Source organism: Mirounga angustirostris, unplaced genomic scaffold, assembly GCF_029215605.1.
Source record: "Mirounga angustirostris isolate CCGP_5_RB_7025 unplaced genomic scaffold, mMirAng1.0.hap1 SCAF_5, whole genome shotgun sequence".
Lineage (NCBI taxonomy): Eukaryota > Metazoa > Chordata > Mammalia > Carnivora > Phocidae > Mirounga > Mirounga angustirostris.
In genome coordinates, this window is record NW_026991713.1 from 121,146,845 (window position 1) to 121,170,808 (window position 23,964).

The 23,964-nt window shown below is 37.0% G+C and overlaps 1 protein-coding gene across 1 annotated transcript in view; it reads right to left on the bottom strand.

The window, feature by feature from the left end:
• The window catches only part of PLXDC2 (plexin domain containing 2), a 457,639-nt gene that overhangs the window by 372,457 nt on the left and 61,218 nt on the right, over positions 1–23,964 (bottom strand). The gene's annotated exons all lie outside the window — the stretch shown is intronic.

Below are 23,964 nucleotides of genomic sequence, written 5' to 3' on the forward strand. Positions count from 1 at the left end.
AACTGATCAGGACTGTGTGTTTTCTTTGTTATTCAGCTCTCTCTAGCCCATGAGCTATTCAGGGGAAGCTGAAGAAATTGAAGCAGAATATAGGCATTTACTTTATTTTATTGTAATGCATTCAGATTTGTAGGTTTTAAATACCCGTTAAAAAGTTTACTCAGCTGTTGGCACAGATCAAGGACTTTGGAGAATTAAAGGTCTCGAAGAGACCCAAATTGTCTGAATCCCTTTTTTACTGATGTGCGAAAACACCAACAGCCTGATTTTAAAAGGACAGTTATTAAAATTCAGATTGAACATGAGCGTTTAGCAACTAGAAACTGCATTTCCTTCTCCATTGCTAAACGGATAGGAGCTTAACTGAATCAGACATTTTAAAGAATTGAAAAACCATTTGAGAGGATTTAGGTCCAAAACTCAGAGGAGATCCATAGAATTTGATGAGTAGGAAGTATGATTTAAGTTTCTATAATATTTTTGATGACCAACCTCGGGATGGATCTAAATTATAACGTAAATACACTTCAGTTTGTAAGTTTATAAGAAGGCCTGGCTGAACTTAGAGCAAACTGCAGACCACCATGAACATAAAACACCCTTGATTTTGTCACGGCAGTATGTAAATTCCGGTTCCACACTGTTTCTCTGGCCAGATGCAGAGCAGTGCTCAGGTCAGCGGGCTCTGTGGAAGCACTCTTTCTCACAGTACTGCTAGAACCAAAGCCTGTGTCACTCTTGTTAATTATAAAGCTGGGGTCTAATTGAGTCAAGCCCTAACTGAACAGACTCCACAATTCTTTTTTTTTTTTTTTAAAGATTTTATTTATTTATTTGAGAGAGAGAGAATGAGAGACAGAGAGCACGAGAGGGAAGAGGGCAGAGGGAGAAGCAGACCCCCTGCCGAGCAGGGAGCCTGATGTGGGACTCGATCCCGGGACTCCAGGATCATGACCTGAGCCGAAGGCAGTCGCTTAACCAACTGAGCCACCCAGGCGCCCAGACTCCACAATTCTTGAGAAAAGTTGAGACATTTTAAATACCAGGGTGCTAACTTAGATGATGAAAATCAGTTAAGAGCCAGTCCTGCAGGTGAGCCTTTCAAAAAGAAGAAAGGTCTTCAGACTCTTTTGGCAGTACTTTTACTATTGCCAAATATCCTTGTTTTTGAATGACTGAAGGGCTATATTTAAACACCGCTGCTAGAAAAATTTCTTGTGTTCTATATACACATAGGATTTTGCTCTTAAGCTTCATTGCTAGAAAATCAGGAATATGCTTAGATCACATAATCATTTAAACTACAAAATAGGGGCACCTGGGTGGCTTGTCAGTTAAGCCTCCAACTCTTGGTTTTGGCTCAGGTCATGATCTAGGGATCCTGGGATGAGCCAGACATCAGGCTCTGTGCTCAGTGGGGAGCCGGCTTCTCCCTCTCCCTCTGCCCCTCCCCTCCTCTGCTGGCACGCACATGTTCTCTCTCTCCCTCTCTCTTCTCTCTTTAAATAAATTTAAAAATAAATTTAAAAATTTAAATAATTTTAAAAATCTTAAAAAAAAACTACACAATAATAATTATGACTATAATTCTCATTTTTGAGCACTAAATGTATACCAGCTACTTCACATATTTATTTCTAATCCATTCCTCTTCGAAGGGAGGCCTGAATTCACTGCAGCTCTATCACTGTGCAGCTCTGTGAGATTTGTCTCTGAGCCTCAATTTCCAAGTCTCTTGAACTGTTAAATAATAATAGTGACTTTACAGAGCACCATACAATTAATAATACTAAATAACCAGGGATACTGCCTGCAAAGAATTGTTAGCTACTGTTTCTGTTGTAATATTTACTTGAGTTTTTTCCCAACTTCCCTCTTTCATCAACCCATAAATATTTTGAAAAGAAAACAAAGGAAAAAGTTCCTCCACCTAACTTCCCCCTAAACATTTTATCTTCTTTGACACAGCTCACACTCTTACCCATAGAGCATTTACAAGGCACAAGCACTTTGTTTCAGGGTGTGAGAGAGGTGAACATGTAAGTAAGGACCTGCAGGCCATTGGACTCTAGACTGAGAAAAAAAGAGAAAAATGAGCTCTCTATTCTTATGCATGCTACCGAGGCTACCAGCAGCCACTTTCTGATTTGAGCATGCTGTATTTAAGTGAATATGGGGAGGGCTTCCATTCTGAAAGCATGGAGAAGCACATCTCCCCTTTATCACACCTAAAACCCTAGATGAAGTCGATGAAACAAGCAACAGAAAACTCTGAAAGGTAGAAAACAGATGGAAGACTTCTAGGGACACTGAGACACAAAGAACTACTCATTGACAAGATTTAAAAGGACTTTTGAAAGAAGCAAAGAGAGGAAATGATAACAGGAGGAAACTTGGAACATCAGAGTAAAGAGAGAACTATAGAAATGGTAAATAGATGGGTAAATAAAATATACTACAACTCTTCTGAGTTTTACAAATGATGTTAGATGGTTGAAATCAAAATTATATTTTTAATGCAGTTCTCACCATACATATAACTAAGACATGTAAAACAACTAAATTATAAAATAGGGAGGGTAAAGGAACCTAAATGCAAGTAGGGGTCCGATATTTCACTTTAAGTGGCAAAATACTAATTTTAGACTATAAATAAGTTTCAGATGTGTTACAGAATTCCTAGAGTGAGCACTAAAAAATACAAAAAGATATACACAAAAACACTATGAATTTTAAAGCAAAATGAACACTAGAAAATGTTTAAGTGACCCATAGGAATGCAGGAAAAGGGAAGCAAAGAAACTATAATCAAAGAAAGCAAACAAACAAAAAATAATAATAAAATGTCAGACTTAAGTTCTAACAAAATATTGACAATTTAATTAAATGTAAGTGTTCTAAATATACCAATTAAAGGACAGGGATTGGCAGAGTGGCTCGTTATTATTATTCAAGTAAAAAAGACATGGCGATAGACTTTGATTACTGCACTTAATACTGGTGACCTTGGACTTCATTAGCCTGTATGTTTCTCTAAGCTTCAATGTTCCCATCTCAAAAAAAGCAGGATGGTGGGGGTGGGGGACTAATAATGCCATAGGGTTGTTCAAAGACATAAATAAGGCCATTACATAAAAGTAGAAAGCTCTTTTCCCTCTACTACACTGTAAATGTTTTGGCCTGAGAGCTGAAAATGAACACAAGAAATTCTCAAAGTAATCTTGACTTTTCAACTCTTTACATAATTATTTTTCCCCTTAATTGGTCATGAGTATTATTTGCAGACCATGACCTTTTGCTGTAAGCAATTCTTTGCAAGGAAAAAAATATCCTGGTAAATTAATAAAGATCTTAGAAAAATATATTCCAATTAACCTAGCTCATTGTGTAATGACCGGTGAATCAATGGATAATCTGTTAATACAGAATATAATGGTTATATATGGTAATGGGGTGGAATCCAGATGCTTACATATTGTCACCTGCTTCTTTTCAGACTTAAAATAGTAAAGAAAGGTAAGGAACGGGAGACATAAATTAGATCATACAATTATTATTTAATATTCCAAATATTACAAAAATATTCCAAAATTACAAAAAAGAGAACAAAAAATGTTACTCGAGTAATCTCATATGATGTATTTTCTTCCTTCTTTCCTCCCTTCCTTTCTTTCCTTTCTACCTTTCTTCCTTTGTTTCTTTTTATTTTTCTTTCCAGTTTCCACGTGTATGTTGTATCTCCTTTTTGATGGAGAATGGAAGATCTTATCTCTTCCTTTCAAGCATAATGCTCATCACTGTGTGTGTGTGTGTGTGTGTGTGTGTTTTAACTACTCTAACTCATGTGATTTGGATAGAATTAAAATAAAAACCTTTAGTTGAAATTAACTCCTCTATTTCCAAACAGAATGGTCTAAGCCAAAATTTAATATTCAAAGACCTTAGAAAACATTTAAAAAGAAGAAAAGGAAAAGAAATGTACTCTACCAAAGGTATAGTACTGCAACTGATAGGTGACTGCACAGCATCCCAAACAGCAGGTACTATTATTTTCATCGATCATAATTGATCAAAAGAATGGAATGAAGCAGGGCGTCTTGGTGGCTCAGTCAGTTAAGCATTCAACTCTTGGTTTTGGTTCAGGTCATGATCTCAGAATCTTGAGATCAAGCCCACGTTGGGCTCGATGCTCAGCACAGAGTCTGCTTGTCCCTCTCTCTCCCCCATCTGCTCTTACACACTCTCTCTCTCTGTCTCTCTTTCTCTAAAATAAATAAATAAATAAAACTTAAAAAAAGAATAAAGCAAAGGAATTTACAAATTCTCACTATTTCAACTTAATTTTAGGAAATGACTTAGCTATCAAATGAGTTACTAAATGATAATTGATAATAAATGAATCAAAACATAAAATTTCAAATAACCTAATATTAGGTTTGAAGTTGTGAATTTATTAATATGAATAAAACTGATGTTCATAGGATTTTTTATTGGGATTCAATTCACTATGTGTTCCTGTATTCAAAAACATTCAGATACTTTGAAAACTTGTGAGACCCTTGATATCAGAGTTTATTAAAGGTCATGCTCTCTCAGGTCAAAGCTTATGAAAACACAGTTGTTAAAGCTGAATTTTAGATAATTGAGCTGCGGTAGGGAAGCGTTCCATCTGAACACTGCTCCAGTTCCTGGTTTTCTGTACTACATAGTTGAAAGAACTAGTAATTTTTTAAAATGCAATTAGAGCATCAGATGCTTATCAAAAGGAAAACCCATTGTCTAGATAAAGAGCTAATTAGTTCATAAATTTATTTTTTTCATCTTTGCTTTCATGTCTCTATGCTCATGTTCTTAGACTTTATATACCACTAACTTCTACAACAATTTGTAGCAGTTTTCATAATCATAACGTTCAATACGATTGTTCTAAAAATAAGTACAATACCGGCCTTTACAAGGAGCAAAGGGAATAGATGTCACTAATATCTGATATCAACAGATGTTGCTAATATCATTACTCCCATTGGCCAGAGCCATTGAATTTGACTCTGAAAACATGTTATGATATCAAAGTCATATGTATCATAAGGTGACTAAGGCAGTAATGAGCTCTTTGCTCACATGCATCAGAGATTTTTGATAATTTTATATTCACCCCCAAAGATAGCAAAATTCCAGCTGTGACAAGGTTAGACAATTTACAAGAATGTTCAAAGGGGGGGAAATCCAGATTGATTTCTGCCCATTTGATTAACCTGATTTCAAGATGAGCTTGTAAAAGTCTTTATTTATAGACAGAAAGAATAAACCAAGTTTTTGTTTGCTTATATTTAAATCTCTGATAGTTTATGGAAAAATAGGCAAGACTGAGACAAAGCAATCCACGTCTCAGCTTTACTGCCTCTGTACACTCAGACTGAAATCCTTGTAGAATGCCAAACCAGGGAAATGCTTCAGGGCCATTCATCTAAAGTCCTGAGATGCTGTGATTGAAAGTAACATGTGGAATCAGTTTGAGAAAAATAAACTTAAGTCGGACGAAAATGACACAAGTAATAAACCTAGATAGAGTGGAGACTGAAAAAAGGAAATAGCTTCAGGAAAATATTTTGAGATGGAGTGGACAGAAATTTCAAAGCCAGAGAAAACAGAATTTGCATACATGAAACATACTACCCTGGAATACTACGTATTATCTATGTATTCACTATATTTGCATGAGATTATTTTAAATACTGATCTGCAACCCAAAATATAGTGTAATATAGCTCATTGATACAATACTTTTGTTCCTTACTGAACTAAAAATAGAGAAGATCAGATGTTTCTTGGCATGGTAGGAAAAGCTCTCAAATGGAGACAAAAGTACTGGGTTCTACATGACTTCGCCACCAACTGCCCTGGCTTCAATGGGGACATCACTTTGCTTCTCTGGATCTTCCATTTTCTAACTATAAAGGTGAAACAAGAGGACCTCAAAGATCCCCCAGGCTCTGTCTGTGAATCCATAAATCTAACAACGCCCAATGCTTAGGATGTTTAACAAAGGCTCTACTGAGGCTGACATTATAGTTTTTACTGTCACAATCAAATGGACTCAAATATAGGGTAAGATATAAGGGAAATTTTGTAGGGCAAAACAATAACCTTATAGAATTTGAATGAGACAGCTAAAAAGGTCCTATTTAAAATTATGCCAGAGCAAACTGTAAAATGTTTAGAGTTAAAGGAGGCATCGTGTATTTAAAGTTAAGTGAGAATGTATATCCTAAATGTGTCTAGGTGAAATATATAGAAGTGTAGTCTTTCAATCTTTATTCCATTCGGCAGACAATTTCAATTTTTACTATGTCAAAATGATCAAAAAGCTCACTGATTCCTTTCCTATCTTTGGTTTTGTCTTCAAGCAAGCACACTGGATCATCTGCACACATTCTCAAATATCATGGCTCTGGGTTGATGAAGATTAATGCTGGACCATCCTTGCAGTGCCCTTCCTGGAGGAGGGCCAAGGTTTTGAGGAGTGCAGGCAATTGTGGACAGATCTGCGATGACAACACCAGGTAAGGACAGAAGCTGGCCTGCACTGTCGCCTGCCTCTGTTTGCAGCTCCTCAGCATTCCTGCACCCCTCCCAACAACCCCACCCTCCAAAGAAAAAAACAGCAGCAAGATGGAAAGTGATCATCAAAGTTTCAGGTGATGTGAAGGGAAAGGGTGGTTGTCAGTGCTTTGCTGATAAGACCTGGTCCTGTATCACAATCCATAACCTCAGACAGATTCTCTGTGACTCATTCACCCCATCTGGACAGTGGATTTAATAGTGGTGTCTACTTCGTTGCACTGTTGTAAAGATTAAATGAGATAATCCATTTAAAAGGCTTAGTAAATACAGGCGCGCATACTACGGTTCACATAAATGCCATTTTTTTTAATCATTATTATCAACATCATCACCACCATCATCGTTATCATCACACCCTGGACAACGTATAATTAATTTCCAAAGATGAAAGATGTTGACAAGTACAAATACATCAAACCTGCAGGCAAATATACACATAAACACAGAGTTTGCTAATTCCTTCATGCCCTTTTCCCAGGGGCTCTCCTGTGTCAAAATGTTGCCATTCACAATCAGGACTACAAAGATGGTCACATCACTCTCTACCACTCAGGTCCTGTGAGAGTGGGTGACTGACTAATAGCAACACACACACTTATTTCACCTCCTTCACGAAATATTTCCTAAAAAGAGTGCGATTAGGATTCCCAGGTCCTAACTACAAATGGTACCATAATATGACATCCTGCTGACTCCTCCAGATACACTACACATAGAAATTTTATAGCACTTAAAAGAATTTGAGCTTTAGAAGCTCATGAACAGAAAGGGCCTGGCTTACAGTAAACCTTATAGGACTTACCATCATCACCATCATCATCATCCCCATCCTTTTTGTAATGACTTATAAGCTGTCTGTTCTAACCATTAGAGATCATGTTTCCCAAAGTAGGGATTCTTCTTGATAAATTTAGTATGTTGAATATTGCTTGACCCCAGAAGAGTTTATTAATGAAAGAATAACTGATACATATGTGAATAAAATAATGAATGAATAATCAAGTAATTAAGAACGAGTAAATCAAAGCCAATAGATTCGTTGGTCATATTCTGTTCTGTTGTGGCCATCTGGTCACTCCTCTAATCTCTTGCCAAGCTGTTGTCAAGTTTGATTTGCAATTTTGGTAAAAATATATGCTGGCTTCTGTAAGCTTTATTAATTTCTTTCCTCTTGCTAACCTGTGTTTAGATATTATAATGTTGAGGTGGTAGGAATCTGGAATAAACTCTAATTTTTCTATGAATCAAAAGTAAAGACTAATTTTGACTAGGTAAAAATGAATCTAAATGAAGAAATGAAATTAGCTTCATGATCTCATCCACATGAATGTGTGTGTAAAAACTCTGCCATACAATAGTGACCAACAGCCTGGAGGTTTTGATTCAGGGATTTTCAATTTTGTTGAGACTGGTCACCTTATTCACTGGGCCAGAGCTTCAGTTCTTATGCATAGAAACTGGGTTACTGAGCAGTAACTTACACTATGCAAATTTATGAGAGGCTGATGTCCAAATCAGAATGCCAGTATTTTCATTTACACACACCAGTGGAAACAGTCATGAAGATCACTTTGCTGGTGAACTCTTTGTTTTTGTTTTTGTTTTTCCTTCCTTTTCTTTCTTTCTTTCTTTTTTTTTTTTTTTTTGGTTTGTTTTTGTTTTTCTTTTCTAGAGGGAGAAAGAGAATCTTTTTTATTTTATTTTTTTTAAAGATTTTATTTATTTATTTGACACACAGAGAGAAAGCACAAATAGGCAGAGAGGCAGGCAGAGAGAGAGGCAGAAGCAGGCTCTCCACTGAGCAGGGAGCCCGATGCGGGACTCGATCCCGGGACTCCAGGATCATGACCTGAGCTGAAGGCAGTCGCTTAACCAACTGAGCCACCCAGGCGCCCGGAGAAAGAGAATCTTAATCAGGCTCCATGACCATTGTGGAGATCGATGCAGGGCTCAATCTCACGACCCTGAGATCGTGACCTGAGCTGAAATGAAGAGTCAGGCACTTAACCGACTGAGCTATCCAGGCGTCCTGGTGGATTTTTTCTTGGAAGGGAACTTTATATGGTGACAAAATTATAACTGAAAAGTTGCTTAGTGATCAAACTAAGAAAAAATAGATGATCTTAAAATAACAACTTTCAGCAAAGAAAGATACGGATATCTTCCCCATTGTGGAAATAGTGCTTTCAGTGTCCTCTCTTTAAAACACCCCCTTCTCTGAAAATGTGGAAAGACCTATCGTCAATATCCTAATGTAGTCTTAAGGATTACTGTGAGGAGGAAATGGATAACATATATAAGATGCATTTCCAGGTAATTAGTAGTTACTCTGTATTGGTATTCTTTTTTTTTTTTTTTTAATAGTTATACTTGGTGCACATGTAGCTTTATTTTTTTTTTTTAAAGATTTTATTTATTTATATGACAGAGAGACACAGCGAGAGAGGGAACACAAGCAGGGGGAGTGGGAGAGGGAGAAGCAGGCTTCCCGTGGAGCAGGGAGCCCAATGCAGGGCTCGATCCCAGGACCCTGGGACCATGACCTGAGCTGAAGGCAGATGCTTAACGACTGAGCCACCCATGCGCCCCGGTATTGGTATTCTTTAAATTGGGTTATATGTACCCCTGAAGGAACACAAATGCTTGACCTCTTGAAACTAAACTTCCATATTTATTATGTCTTATACCTGATCTCCTTGAAAATACCTTTCAGTCATCAGGATCTTCCTATGGTGCATTTCTTAGTATTGTTAAAACCTTGTAAGCACCAAGCAAGGAACATTTACAAATACCTGTGTCAGAAGAGCTTCTATATACAGGGCTCCTAATACCTCTTTTAGGGATGCATTTTCAAGTTTTTGCTTTTTATCTTTAATAACTGTTTATCATATGTAGAATATACTTAGGACATTTTCGTCAATTAGGTAATCCTAACTATTGTAACGATAATTCAATCCAGAGAAATAATTCAACACATTGATAGCTGCGGATACAGAAAATTTTTTAAATGTTATTTCAATTTATGTAGGTATTTTTATTGCAAAAATTATGATAAATACATCAGTAAAATTTTCAGGCATAAAATACATTATGTTGGGATAAATTTTGTGGGTGCTTACAATGGAAATATGATTTTAAGGATAAAAAATCATGCAAAAAATCTGAATTATAAAATCTTATGTTTTTAAAATAAATAATGGTGGATTATAGATTGTTGGTATTTTTGTTTATACTGGATTCATTTTAATATGATGTCATACTTTCATTAGCCAGAAATTGCTTCTTTTCCAATACCAGCAGTTGAAACTTATGCTAAAATATTTTAGATTTAAAATGACAGAGGAAAAGAATAGGTTTCCTATTCTCTTTTTGAGAGATATATAAAAAAAAAATTTGAAGAGCTCTGGGGCAAACAGATCACCCATTTTTTTCCTTTTTTTTTTTTTAATTTCTGATTACCCGTTTTCCATTAAAAATGTCAGTGTCTCTGCCCAAGCCACAGCTTTCGGAAAGTTAATATAGTTTCGTATGCTATCTAAATTCTAAAGGTTGTATTAACATTCCATGCCTCCCTAATCCTATTTATATGCTATTGCTTAGTTTAAGATTACTTTGTTGTTGTTTTGTTTTTCAGATAACTGACCTCATCCATTTTCAGGTAGCCTTTTCATAATTTTATACCAGAATACCATCTTTCTCCGTGTTCCTGTATGATCCTGTTGTTTCTCAGTGTAGTGTGGAGATAGGGAGATGGTGAGGATGTCATAAGCAAGGATGGAAATGTCTCAGAGAAAACAATGGAAAGGTCAGTGATGGCTTCTGAGAAGTCAGATACAGATGGATAAAGCTTCACCTTTTTTTTTTTTTAAGTACTCATTGGAAGTAGAAACAGCTATATCCTTAAAGGAAATGATAATATAGGCTTATCACTACCATTTAGGATGAGACCTTCAGGCTCCCAGTTCTCATGAAAAAAAAATTCTAGTTCTTAAAGATCAAAGGAGAATTTAATAAACACATTTTCATGGGTGGGGGGAGTTAACATGCTACAGTAAACCCTTTCTAAAATGGTTATGTTGTCATCTCTTTGAAGTTGACCAATTTCAATTATTGAGTTGGATGCATGCTTCCTTGTTGAGAGAAAGAAAGAAAGAAAGAAAGAAAGAAAGAAAGAAAGAAAGAAAGAAAGGAAGGAAGGAAGGAAGGAAGGAAGGAAGGAAGGAAGAAAGGAGGAGGGAGGGAAGGAGAAACGAAGGAAGGAAGGGAGGGAGGGAGGAAGGAAGGAAGGAAATAAAGAATCCTCTAATAGGTGATAGGCTACTATATATAACTGTGAAGTCTGTTCACTGTCAATTATATTTTGCCAAGAAGCTCAAGTGAGCTTGGATTGAAATCCAACTCATGTACTTCCATCAAACTATGATATCCAGGGTTGTAATGTCCATGAGGGAGTATCTTTTTCTTATTTGTACAAAAGTGCACATAGGCTAATAGTAGCCTAGTCTCCCTGGCTCTGACTTCTCACATTTCATCTTATCTTGAGAAAATCACGTTGGCTCTACCTTCAAAACAGACCCAGAACCTGACCAACTCTCAACAATCTTCTCTGGCACCAGCTGGGCCCAAGCCACCATAACTCGTGTCTGGATTGTTGCAATCACCTCTTAACTAAGCTCCCTGCTGCCAGATTTCCCCCATTGTAGTTTATTCTCAATACAGCAGCCAGAATGATCCTGCTAAAATGTAAATTAGATCATGTCACTCCTCTGCCCAAAATACTCCAGTGGTCCCATCCCACCCAGAGTGTAAGCCAAAATCCTTACAGAGGCTACCAGGCCAATGTGCTCTCCCCTATTTGCTCCAGATTCCTGAACTCATCTCTGAATTCTCCATTCACTTGTGCTCCAGCCACACAGGTCTCTGCATTGTTTCCTTGAAACACCAGGCACGCCTCTGGCTCAAGATATTTGTATTTATTGTTCTATCTGCCTGGAGCCCAGACATCTATGTGGTCCATTCTATAGTCTCCTTAGAGTCTTGACCCAAATGTCACTCTATGTGTGAAATCTTCTCTAACCATACGATTTTAAAAAGCAGCAACACACACATGTACACTGTTTTAAGCAAGTCTTTTATTTTCTGTATCTGTTGGCCTACCATACTTGAGTAATAATAAAACCTACATTTTAACACACACACATACTTTGCTTCCTTTCTCTGCTTTATTTTGCTCCATACCTGTTAGAATGGCTATTATCAAAAAGACAAGTGATAACAAGTGTTGGGGAGGATGTGGAGAAGAGGGAACTGCTACATACTTTGGGTGAGAATGTAAATTGGTACAGCCACCATGAAATACAGTATGGAGATTCCTCAAAAATTAAAAACAGAACTCCTATATGATCCAGCAATTCCACTTCTCGGTGAAATATTCAAAGAAAATGAAAAGAGTTTTGATGAGATGTCTGCACTCCCATGTTTATTACAGCATTATTCAGAATAGCCAAGATATGGAAACAATCTAAGTATCCACCAATAGCTGGATGGATAAAAAGGATATGCATATACATAAACTGTGGAATACTCTTCAGCCATGAGAAAAAAGGAAACCTGCCATTTGTGACAATATGGATGGAACTTGAGGTCAATACAGTAAGTGAAATAAGTCAGACAGAGAAAGACAAATATTATATATTACTTATATGTGGAATCTAAAAAGTCAAACTCATGGAAACAGAGAGTAGAATGGTGGTTACCAGGAGCTGAGGGTAGGTGCAATGGGGAGATGTTGGTCAAAGGGTATAAGCTTCTAGCTATAAGATGAATAAATTCTATGGACCTACTGTACAGCATAGTGACTACAGTTAAGAATACTATATTATATACTTACTCATTATTTCCTAAATTTTACAGATGTTTTGGAGGATTCTGTCCTCTACCCCCCCCCCACCTGAAGACAATGGCACACCACTTCTTTTTTTTTTCTTACTTAATCTAAGGAGAATTTTTGTTTCTTTTAAAGAAATGTCATGCCTTTTCCTAATGGACATTGTGAATCATGTAACTTCTTGTTTTTCTTTTTGCTTTAGCCATCAGAAAGGTCAGAACCAAATCTCAACTAAATGATTATTAAAAAATATGTAGTTCATACATTGTCATTCCAGAGTACCACTTTGCACCATACACCTCCTAGTGTAAAATTTGCTGTTTTGTTCTCCATGTTTTCTCTAATTGTCGTTTATATCTATTTGTACTTCAATCTCGCTGTGTTTTTTTCAAGCCCTTTGTGAAATGATACAGATATTTAAGTAAATAAGTCAGCAAAGAAATCTCATTTGCTGTGTGCCTTTGGAAACAATCATCTAAGTTCAGAGACACAGAAAAACAATTTTACAGTGGCCAAATTGAAATCCCTAGGAAGTGTGTGATATACTTCCTATAGATATTTTTATATCTCTATCATTTTTTCCCATCATGACGTATCTAGAAGACTTTGAATAAAATTATGCTCTAACCATCTAAGAGAACATGATAAAAGGTTAAATAATCAGAAGTTCTTGGCTCAATAAATATATAGGAAATATTTTATTTTATTTATTTATTTGAGAGAGAGAAAGCACCAGTGGGGTAGGGGGAGGAGCAGAGGGAGAGGGAGAAGCAGACTCCCTGCTGGTGGGGCTCCATCCCAGGACCCTAGGATCATGATCTGAGCCAAAGGTAGATGCTTAACCAATTGAGCCATGCAGGTTCCCCTTGGCTCAATAAATATAAAGATGTAAAATTAAAATGAGAATAGGTAAGCCACACATTACAATAAAAATACTGTAATTTTATTAAAATATTTTATATCATGAATGCAGGTTTTAAAGAAATCTAACATACTTAATAAACATTGTGTTCTTACATAGTACTAATTTAGTATCCTACTATCTTCACATTTGGCAACTATTTGAAGTTTAATTTTTGCAGATTTAAAAAAAATCAACTTTTTCCCCAATAATAAGAATTTAGTGATACTTTCATACCAAATATATTTATCTATCTACAACTACTAGCAAGATCTTGCTCTTTTCTATTCTTTGATTGTGGTGACCTGGCCTCACAAGGTTCTTTTTTGTGGCTACTTGATATGGTTCATGGGTATTTATTCTCATACAATATGTGCAACTGAAAAAGCCTGCATTAATTCTGTAGAAATGATGTTTTAATTAGGTAGCAGTTGGTACTTTAAAGGCCAGTGTGTTTAACTACCAGAACATCGCCAGCTCTAGCAGCAGATGGAGGGCAAACAGGTTGTTTGATCTATATAAACTATCTGGTTAGAAAGGAAATTAGACATTATGTTAACTTACTCTTATCCCTTAAGTATTTAATGTGTCGCTGAAGTGTGCAAATCTTCCACAAGTGTAACACAAAAAATATGAGCAATAACTTAAAGAGCAAACTTCAGAAAAACACTGGTCTGAGAGGTTTCACAGGAGATTGGGGGTGGCTCTCTGGGATGAGAGGGAAAAGCAAAGGAGCAAGGGAAGGAGAGCAAGAGAAGGAGACAGGAAAAGAAGAATCCAATTCACTTCCTCCTTGTGCCACCTAAGTGAATTCTGCATGTGGTCAATGGGACACCTTTTGAGTTTTCTTTCTGTTTCTTTCTGTTTTATAGCACAGGCAAGGTGCTGAAAAAGGGAGGGTACAATTCCTGAGGGCAAAGCCTTTGTATACAGAAGCAATCACGGTGGCTTTACCACAGGTACTCAAGTACTATTTGTTCACCTCAATCATTCATGCTTTAATTTAACATAAGTTTAGTGAACACCTGCTAAATGCAAGAAACTGTTCTAGGTCAAATGTGACTGAAGACAATGAGCAAATACTCGGGATTGATAACTGCAGTGATCGAACTTGGAATAGTTCTCAGCCCACACTGATAAGGAGACTTACTCATCCTCTTCTGTCCCAGACAAGACTCAGGAACATAGAAGCAAAGAGAGAAGGGACATAGGTTTGCAAACCCTATGTACTAATCCCTAAGTTAAAGTCAGATTTTCTCATTGCTGTTAAATTTTGTTATAGCCGTGAATTTTTTCCCAGTTGTGTTTGCTAAAGTTGGTTTTGATTGTCAGTGTTAATTAAAGCTAATTTTTGTTGTTGCTGTTAATTTTCTGCCAGTTGTCCTTACAAGACATATGTGTAAGTTTAGACCTGTTTTAATATTTCTAGATGAAATATTGTAGTAAAATTCTTAAGCAGTAAGAAAATAAGTGACATACACATAACCATAACAAAAGTTGATAATTTTTGTATCTAAACTCCTTGATGTCAAGTTTGAACTATCTACCCTACTCTCTGTACTTACTGAGTGAATGACTCTAGGCTAAGTTTCAAGTCATTGGTCTAGATGGAAATAACGTTATTTTTATTTCTGAAAAACAAATCATAAATAGAACCTTAGAGTATGCAGCTGTCAAGATAAAATAATTTATTTAATGAGTTTGACGTTATGGAGAGACAGGTATTTCTTCAGTTTCCGTGATTACAGAAGAAGAAATGCATGGTAAATGATAGCAGAATCTTCAATTTTGCAAAAACAAAGCTCTTGGCTCATTCTCCTACTTGAAAATAGTATTTTTATATTATATATTATTTAATAATGAATTATATTGCATATATTTTACTATATATGAAAATTATCATCTATAACCATACATATTCTAATTAGGGACATATAAACAATATGTCTTCAAATTAGGGATATCTATTAGGGACCCAACATCAATTCCTAACTCTGCTAATAACTAGCTGTGTAACCTTGGCCAAATAATTTAATTTTTCAGGTAATCAGTTTTTTCACCCATAAGAGTGATTGGAATGAGCTAGATGACTTCTTAAAAATATATCACTATGGAATACTCTAAAAAATAAGCATGTTAAAAAATTTTAATACAATAAGGATATATTTATATTTTCTATTTCCTAATGTACTTTCCAAATTTTCTCTTGATAATACTATAAAAGAGATCTGTGAAAGAGATGTGACAAAAAGAAACAGTAGACTCATTTCATCCTGGAATATATAGGATCTCTAAACAAGACAAGTCTTGTACTTATTGATAGAAGGAGAAATATCATTGTCCTTCTAAAGACAACGTGATTCCCTAGGCTCATAACTTCCCCTAGTTGTTAAGAAAAGTAATCTAAATAAGAGGCCCTGCAAGGAGATATGGACAAATGAATGCCCCGAACCATCCTCCCTAACTTTACCCTCTAGAAACTAGAGGTAGAAACTAGAAACTGGTTAATTCAAATGAATCTTCGATTCACAGGACTATGACACATAGGAAAATTTCACATTATGTTATGGAAAAGTATGGGGAGTAAAATTAACTTCTTAGGATTGTACTATAAAATGGAAAGTAGGAGTCCTTTGGTTTCTCAGGGATTCTTAGGATCCTGGACACTTCAGGGACACTGTAGAAATTACGTTTTTCATTAAAAGGTAACTTTCTCCTCTCCTGAAGATTTCTAAAGTCCTGGCTCTAGGCTGTGGTGCTGTGTCCAGGCTAGTTTCTCCTAAAGATTGGGCTTTGACTTCCTGTGGGATCTGGAGGCCTAGGGGGCTTCTTTGAGCTTATCCCACTTTTAGGAATAGAATCCCACCAGGTATGACCCCTGGGCACTGGTGTAAAATCAAAGGAGTTGACCTTTTAGCATGGCTGACTCCTGACCATTCAAGTCATTTACTAAATCCTATTCATAAATATTCAGGTTTCTTCTTTAAAATTCATATATGAGGCTGCAAGAAAGGAAAGGACTGTAGTGACTAGTTGATCAGACCTAAGGTGTCATCTGCTCTTCTGACATGCTGATGAGAAAATAAAAAGATAATTGAAGAATTGTTTTACTAAGTACAAAATTTCACTTATGGTGGGTTTTGTCTCTAAGATAATTTTCAACTATTTATTCTATACACTTCTAAAGCATTGCTCTTAATTTCAAAAGGACTGGTTCTTTGCAAGGGAAGCCATTATTATGTGAGTCATAGATAATTGTGCACAGAACTTCCACCTGATTTAAAGCAAGACTTAAGAGTCATCAGATGGAGTTTATGACATTCTTGAATAAAGGAGCACTTCCTCAATTTATTTATATTAGATGGTTTTCTAGAGGCATTTAGGACTTTGAGGATGAACATTATAAAAATGTAGGTATAGGCATTTGCTACATAAAAAAATTAAGTAGTCCACAGATCACTTTATTATAAGCCATCAAGTATTTCAACTAATGAAATAACAGCATATGGTATTTTTTTCCCCTCTAAATGGTATTTAATGCTTCCTACAACAAACATCAAGAATATTACACATTTCTGATATATATTCAGGCTTGGAAGTGTTCAGAGGGACCTAAGATTCAGTGTAACAATAGGCTTTTATATGGATACATATGCAATTTTCAATCACAAACACACTGGACTCCTAGCAAAATGTGTGCTTGTCAAAACTGTAGCCGTTGTTGAATCCTGTATCAAATCAATTCCCCACATCTAAGAGTCCCAACAGTCTGTATAAACTGATTAGGAAAATATGAGTACATAGGTTAGTCCCCTTGAAACAGGATTATATTATAAAGGTCAAAGCCAAGCCCTGAGGATACAAGATAAAATAAACTTAGATTTCTAAATATCTATAGAATTACCCAGCCTTGGATGAATCTTCTCTTTGTGATGACAATAGTGAATCATAACAATGACAAAGGGCATTTCAACTAAGTCATCAGTAAGGAAGAAAATCTCCTCCTACTGTCTGGCTTGGGTTTTAGCTTATTCTATACACCAAGAGTTGTATTTGAAGATAAACAAATCCATACCGAGACTTACTGCTGTGTAGGCACACCACAGAACATCAAAACTTACTGCTGCATGAAGTGACCATCAAATGTGGAGGCAGTTTGGGGGAGACAGTTGAAGGAATTTCAAAGTGTAAGTAGCCTCTCTTTATTTACAGAAGCTATCTTTCTTTTAGATCAAGTTCTTACCAAAGGATTGAACTTTTATGGCCAAAGATGAAGTAAAAGGAATAGCTTAAACTACCAAATCATAGTAATCAATAATCCCGTGACTATGTACACAGCATCCAGCAATTTTGATTGGAATCATGGTTATAAGTTTACATCTGAAATTTCCACAAATAGAATTATTTCAACAAGTACCTTTGGCATGTGATGTCATGAACAAGCCCTTTCTTTATCTGCTCTGGGATGGCAGGTGCACATAATGGGAGTAAGAGCAAAACCTGGGAGCCAGACTGCCTGGGTTTGAATCCCAGCTCAACTTTTTACTGGCTGAGGGGCTATGGACAAGTCAATTCACTTAACCTCACCATACCCAGATCCTCATCTGTAACTCAGACATAATAGCACATACCTGTTTAGGTGATATTGAGGATTCATTTACAGTGTGGCTGGTACCAAAGTAAAATAAATGTTTAAGTATAAGCTATTATTATTATTTAATAAATATTTATCAAGTACCTACAAAGTACCAGATCCAAATGACTCATATAGTAAATATTAATGTAAGTTGAGATTTCTTTGTACTGTATTAACATTCTACAGTTCTAAAATTACTCATTTTTCTTTAACAAAAGGAAGTGTCTCTTTGTAGGAGTCCTTTTTTGCCCCCATAAACAAGCAAATTCATTAAAAGAGAACAATCAAACATGAGAATGAAGTCATGCTACTTTTTTTGTTTCAGTAAGGATCTCTTAACTTATTCTGTAAAGATGAAAATCCAATTTTTTAAATCAAAGAAGTAATTTCACATGTAATATCATTTGGCATTTACTTTGTTCAGAACTTAAAGGTAAAACCAATTCTTCATGTTATTAGACTTGAGATTTACTTCAAAAGTGAGTTATAACACCCAAATGGAATTAATCTAGAAGCAAAAAAAGAGGTTTCCGTAATCATGCCTAGCTTTAAAATCACCCCAGAGGTGACCAACCTCCCAAAGGCAGTGGGTCTAAAATTAGGCCTCATTTCTAGGTAGGGAAGATGCAGCGAGCTTTTAAGCAGGAGGCAGAGGTCGGGACCCTGCGGCTTTCATTTTCCAATGCCTGCAGTAGGTACCTGAGTAGGGAGCACAGCTCAGAAAATAATATTTCCCGTGTTAGACTCTGTGACTATGCCATTCAAAAGACTATAAGGCAATTTAACAGGTGTGAATGGTAATTACGGGAGACTGTGGAAGGGACACAGGAGAAAGGAGAAAAGGAGAGAGAAGTGCACAGGAAGGAGTTGAAAAGCCAGGTGCATGCGCGTAGGCATTAAGTCAGGACAAGAAAAACTGGAAGTTGAGAAACAATGTGCTTTCATGCACATATGGTGACACACAAACCACTGTAATATCGCAATTTTATTACTACAAAGAGAACAGAAATACTAACTGCCCATATTTTTTTTAAAGGAGGATAAGGCGTATTGTGCTATATTCTAAATCCCTTCAGGGCGCCTGGGTGGCTCAGTTGGTTAAGCAACTGCCTTCGGCTCAGGTCATGATCCTGGAGTCCCTGAATCAGTCCCGCATCGGGCTCCCTGCTTGGCAGGGAGTCTGCTTCTCCCTCACCCGCTCCCCACTCTTGTGCTCTCTCTCTCTCTCACTCTCTCTCTCTCAAATAAATAAATAAATAAAAATCTTTAAAAAAAAAAAATCCCTTCAGCTGGGAGAAGAACGCATGGCAGAATGGTGAGAAAGGAATAAGAACAAAGGTTGGATCCTACAGATGCAGAAAAGAAAAAAAATAGTAGGAAAGTCAGAAAGAAAGAAAGAAAGAAAGAACGAAAGAAAGAAAGCAAGCAAGCCCTAGGGAAAGCAGAAAAGAAGGGAAAACATGAATTACCTGGAGCAGGTCATTTCCAAGTGGCTACCTGCATTTGAGACTTCCGTAAACAGGGCATATATATATTGAAGATGACAGGCATACGAGAGAGAAATACTTAACATGAGTTTTAGATGCATGCACATACATCTAACTGTATTTTACAAGAATGAGGACAGTGAACACTGAACGATTAAATAAATCTGTTACATGTTTATACACAGTTGAGTTTAAAAAGTGGGACTTAGCTATCCTTGATTAAAAAACAAATGAACAAACAAAACAGTCCTCCATCATGATTATTAAGTTTAAAAGGATTGGAGAAAGCCCAGTGCTGTCCCAAAATTTAGAATAACAGACTCCCTGTCCTTCACTTTCAGTAAGCTGTCAAACTTGTCACACAGTGGGCACTAATAATTAAAGGAGCAGGGAAGGAAGGAAAGAAGGAAGGAAGGACAGACAGACAACTGGCTCTGTTAGGAAGGCAGCTCCACCACTTGCTCCACCTGGGACTACTCAAAGCCTTGACTGCTTCATTGATAAAACCCAAGCTAATGTAGAATGTACAACCCATACTATTTTTGTGAGAATGCAGTGAGTATATTGAGATAAAGGCTTAGTTAGACCAGTGCCTATATACAGTCGGTGCCGATTGGAATTATAGTGACTACCTGCTGACGCTACTATGGAGCCCAAAGCGGAGCACCAGGCATGTGATTTGTCTTGGTCCATGATTTTCCTGCCTGTGGATGTCTAAAATTAAGGCTGAAATATGCATTAGATCTTGAAATTGCAAAATTATAAGCTTTTAGTGACACCAATATATAATTTGGGTGGTGCCTTAGCAAGACATATAGGAAAGGCCACAGAGAAAGGAAAAGAAAGCAACCAAGGAAAGTAATTCAATTCGCCCGCATAGTTGTGGTCACTTAGTAAACTCCCTTTTCAAGAGTGCCTGAGTCATTAAATGAGGATATATTTTGAGGGCACTGGGACACCATCTAATTGCAGGTTCCAGCAAGTTATTAAATGAGACCCCAGTGGTTTGAAAACAATTAATTAATCTTTTAATGAATGGCACATCAGTGTATTTGGAGGCGCCCAAGAGGCTTGAATGAGTTAATGCGTGGTTCTAAGTGTATGATTAATAGCAGGAGTTAATGTTAGGGGCATTAAGAGAAATAAAAACAACTGGCAATGGAAAGAATCAACAGAGTTTGTCACCATACAAATTTAAATATACCCAAAAGGGAGAGGCGGTACCAATTCCACAAAATTTCAAATGGTTCTTAGGCATTTTATAATTGTCTCTAAATAATAAAGTAGGAGAAAGATGGACACTAGCACCGAGCCATCTTTCCAGAAAAGCAACGAGTTGAAATTTGGGCTCCATTATATTTTCATAGAAATGTTTCCCAGAGGTAGATGGGATTTTTTTCCCTAATAATTTCTGCCGAATGTTAAGATCAAAGCATGGGCTAATCTTGAATAAAAAAGATTTATATCAAATTACCCCCAAAGAATTTAATTAACTTTCCTAAGAGCTGAAATTCCTTCAGAGATGACCTCCGAAGAAGAATGCTGATTGGCACCATCAAAACCACCCGACTTTCATTCTACACACTCAGGTGATACAGTGTCTTGCCTGATTTGCAGCAGGTGCTCCTCCGCGGCATTTTTAGTCCCTGAGCTTTTCATTGATTTCATGACCCCTCCCCATTTCCCCCAGGGATGGCCAGGCCTAGGGCAAACTCTGTCGTCTGACACACTTCTCAGATGCCTGTCACTTGGTCACCTGGACCCGTGCAAGTGTGGTCTGCTCCAGCATTGTCTGCGCCTCTGTTCCATCTGCCTCATGTAATATGTCCCTCAGTCTGCACTGAACGTCCCCGCCAGGGGCTGGCTCTGCCCTACTGCCATGCTCTACTTACAGAATCGTCACCCAGCCTGTTCCTCTCCTGGTCTCCGCAGACTTCCGCTCCCTCAGCCGTCCTTCAGATACCAACCTTATACTAGGTGTTACCCCAATCTGCTGCCCCCTGCTGTACGTCATCCCCTCCTGTGTATTTATTTATTTTTTCATCATTATTTTGAAGGCTGCCCTATAGTCTGCCGGAGATCAGTAACCAGAAGAAAAAAAAAAAGGACTTGCCTTGAAAAAAATTAAATCTGTAATTTATGCCAAGTCCTAGATACAAGGGACTGATTTCCTGATAATTTTAATATTCCCAGAATTCTCAGGGAGTAAAATTCATATCCCTTTGGTCCATTTGGTTCAATAAATATTTATTAAACAATACATTCTTATCATTCTCTTGGCAAAGCTGATAACTCAGTCTGCTAGTTTATTAAAAAATTGACAGTAAAATAAAGGGAGGGAAATAAAGCTCCTCCAAGGTGAATGCTTGAATTGTAGCAAATCCATGAATACTTTCCATGAATACTCAGGGTGACACCGAAGCTTCCTGCACTGGCAAAAGCAGGGGGATCTGTGAGCCCCTGGACAGACCGCGTCCCAAGTGCTACAAAACAGTTTCTCAAGACAGAATGTGGGCTGTGGAGAAGTAATTCAAAATCTTGTTTTCTTCCTTCTTTTGGCTGGCTCAGCACTAATGTCATCTTTAAATGACTTACATCCTGCTGATGCTGTCTGTGTAATTAGAAAAAGCTGTCTATCCTATTTCAAGTAATAATCTATTTTATTTTTACTTTCTGTGTCAAATGAACTGAATAACTTTGAACACTTTTACATCCAAGACGAAGGCTAATACTGCCTTTGATATCATTGCTATTTCTGAGTGGTCTCCACTACTTCATTATCTACTGATGAACAGGAAACGCATTTATATTTCACACGTACAGCAGATACCTGCGAATACACATGTGTATGCACAGGCACACACTCACACACACATTTTATGTAGCCTCCTCACTCTTGAGCCAAATTTTCACTCAGATAAATTATTTTTCAAGTTTCAATCACTAGCTTCTCTGATGAGAAGAGTTTCACTGAATACCAATGTTCCAGACTAGAATGAACACGTTATCTGTAACCACCAAAGAGACATAATTAAAAGATTAAAAAATATACACCTAATATCTAAAGTAGTGCTTTTCCCACTAGTGTGTTCTGGGGACCCACAGGTCTTCCTGAGACCCCTTCAGGGGGCCATGAGGTTAAAATTATTTTATAATATTGCTACTCTGTTTGTCGTTTTTCACCCTCATTTTTCTCATGAGTCCACACTGGAATTTTCCAGAGGTTATATGTTGTGTGATAGCATAAGAGACTGAATACAGACGCAGACATGCAGATCTAGCCATCTTCTGTTAAGCCGACTACTGAAGAGATTTACAAAACTGGGAAATATACTGCCCAGCTCTTCTCACTGTTTTTGTTTTCAGAAATTTAGTATTTTTTCAGAAAAAAAACCCCACCACTTATGTAAACAAGTAGTGGGTTTATTTATTATTTTATTTTTATTTTATTTATTTTTAATTTTTATTTTTTTTTAAGATTTTATTTATTTGACAGAGAGAGACACAGCGAGAGAGGGAACACAAGCAGGGGGAGTGGGAGAGGGAGAAGCAGGCTTCCCGCCGAGCAGGGAGCCCGATGCGGGGCTCGATCCCAGGACCTGGGGATCATGACCTGAGCCGAAGGCAGACGCTTAACGACTGAGCCACCCAGGCGCCCCTATTTATTATTTTAAAGTAAATGATTAGGTAAATATTTTAAATTTATTTTTAATTTCTAATACAGTGAATATCAAGAGATGTAACTCACAACAAACAAATTACTAGGGTCCTCAATGACTTTTACAAGTTTCAAGGAATCCTGAGACAGAAACCTTTGAGCATCACTGGTCTAAATACATTAAAGATGAGTTTCTGCAGCAGGATCATGTTTGAGGTGGGGAAGCTGGATGACTGAGAGGCATGGACATTGAGGCCAAATGACTGAACTGCATTTTAATTTTATCTTCTCTTGGCCTCTAGGATTGTTTTCAAGTCTGAAATTAAAAAGGAAGGAAGGAAGAAAGGAAGGGAAAGGGAGGGGAGTAAGGGGGGAGGGGAGGGGGAGAGAGAGAAGGAAAGAAAGAAAGAAAAGAGAGGGAGGGAATAAGGAAGAAAGGAAGAAAGAAAGAGGGAGGAGGGAGGAGGAGAGGAATTGAAGAGAGAAGAGAAAGGAAATTGTAGGAAAAGAGAAGCCACAATATTGATCCTAGGGAGCACCATTTAAAATAAACTATTGCAATATTCCAGAAAAAAAAAAAAAAAAAGAGACATGAGTTCTCAGCATTCCTCTCTTCCTCGTCATTGAGACGGACCAGCCCTTTGAAGTAAAAAATTATATACTCATGTAGGATGTAGAGAAGTTACACATAAGTAAAATAGAAAAAGAAATGACAATTTTCAGTTTCAAGTTTCATCCTTTGGATTTTAAATGTGAACAAAATATGTCTGA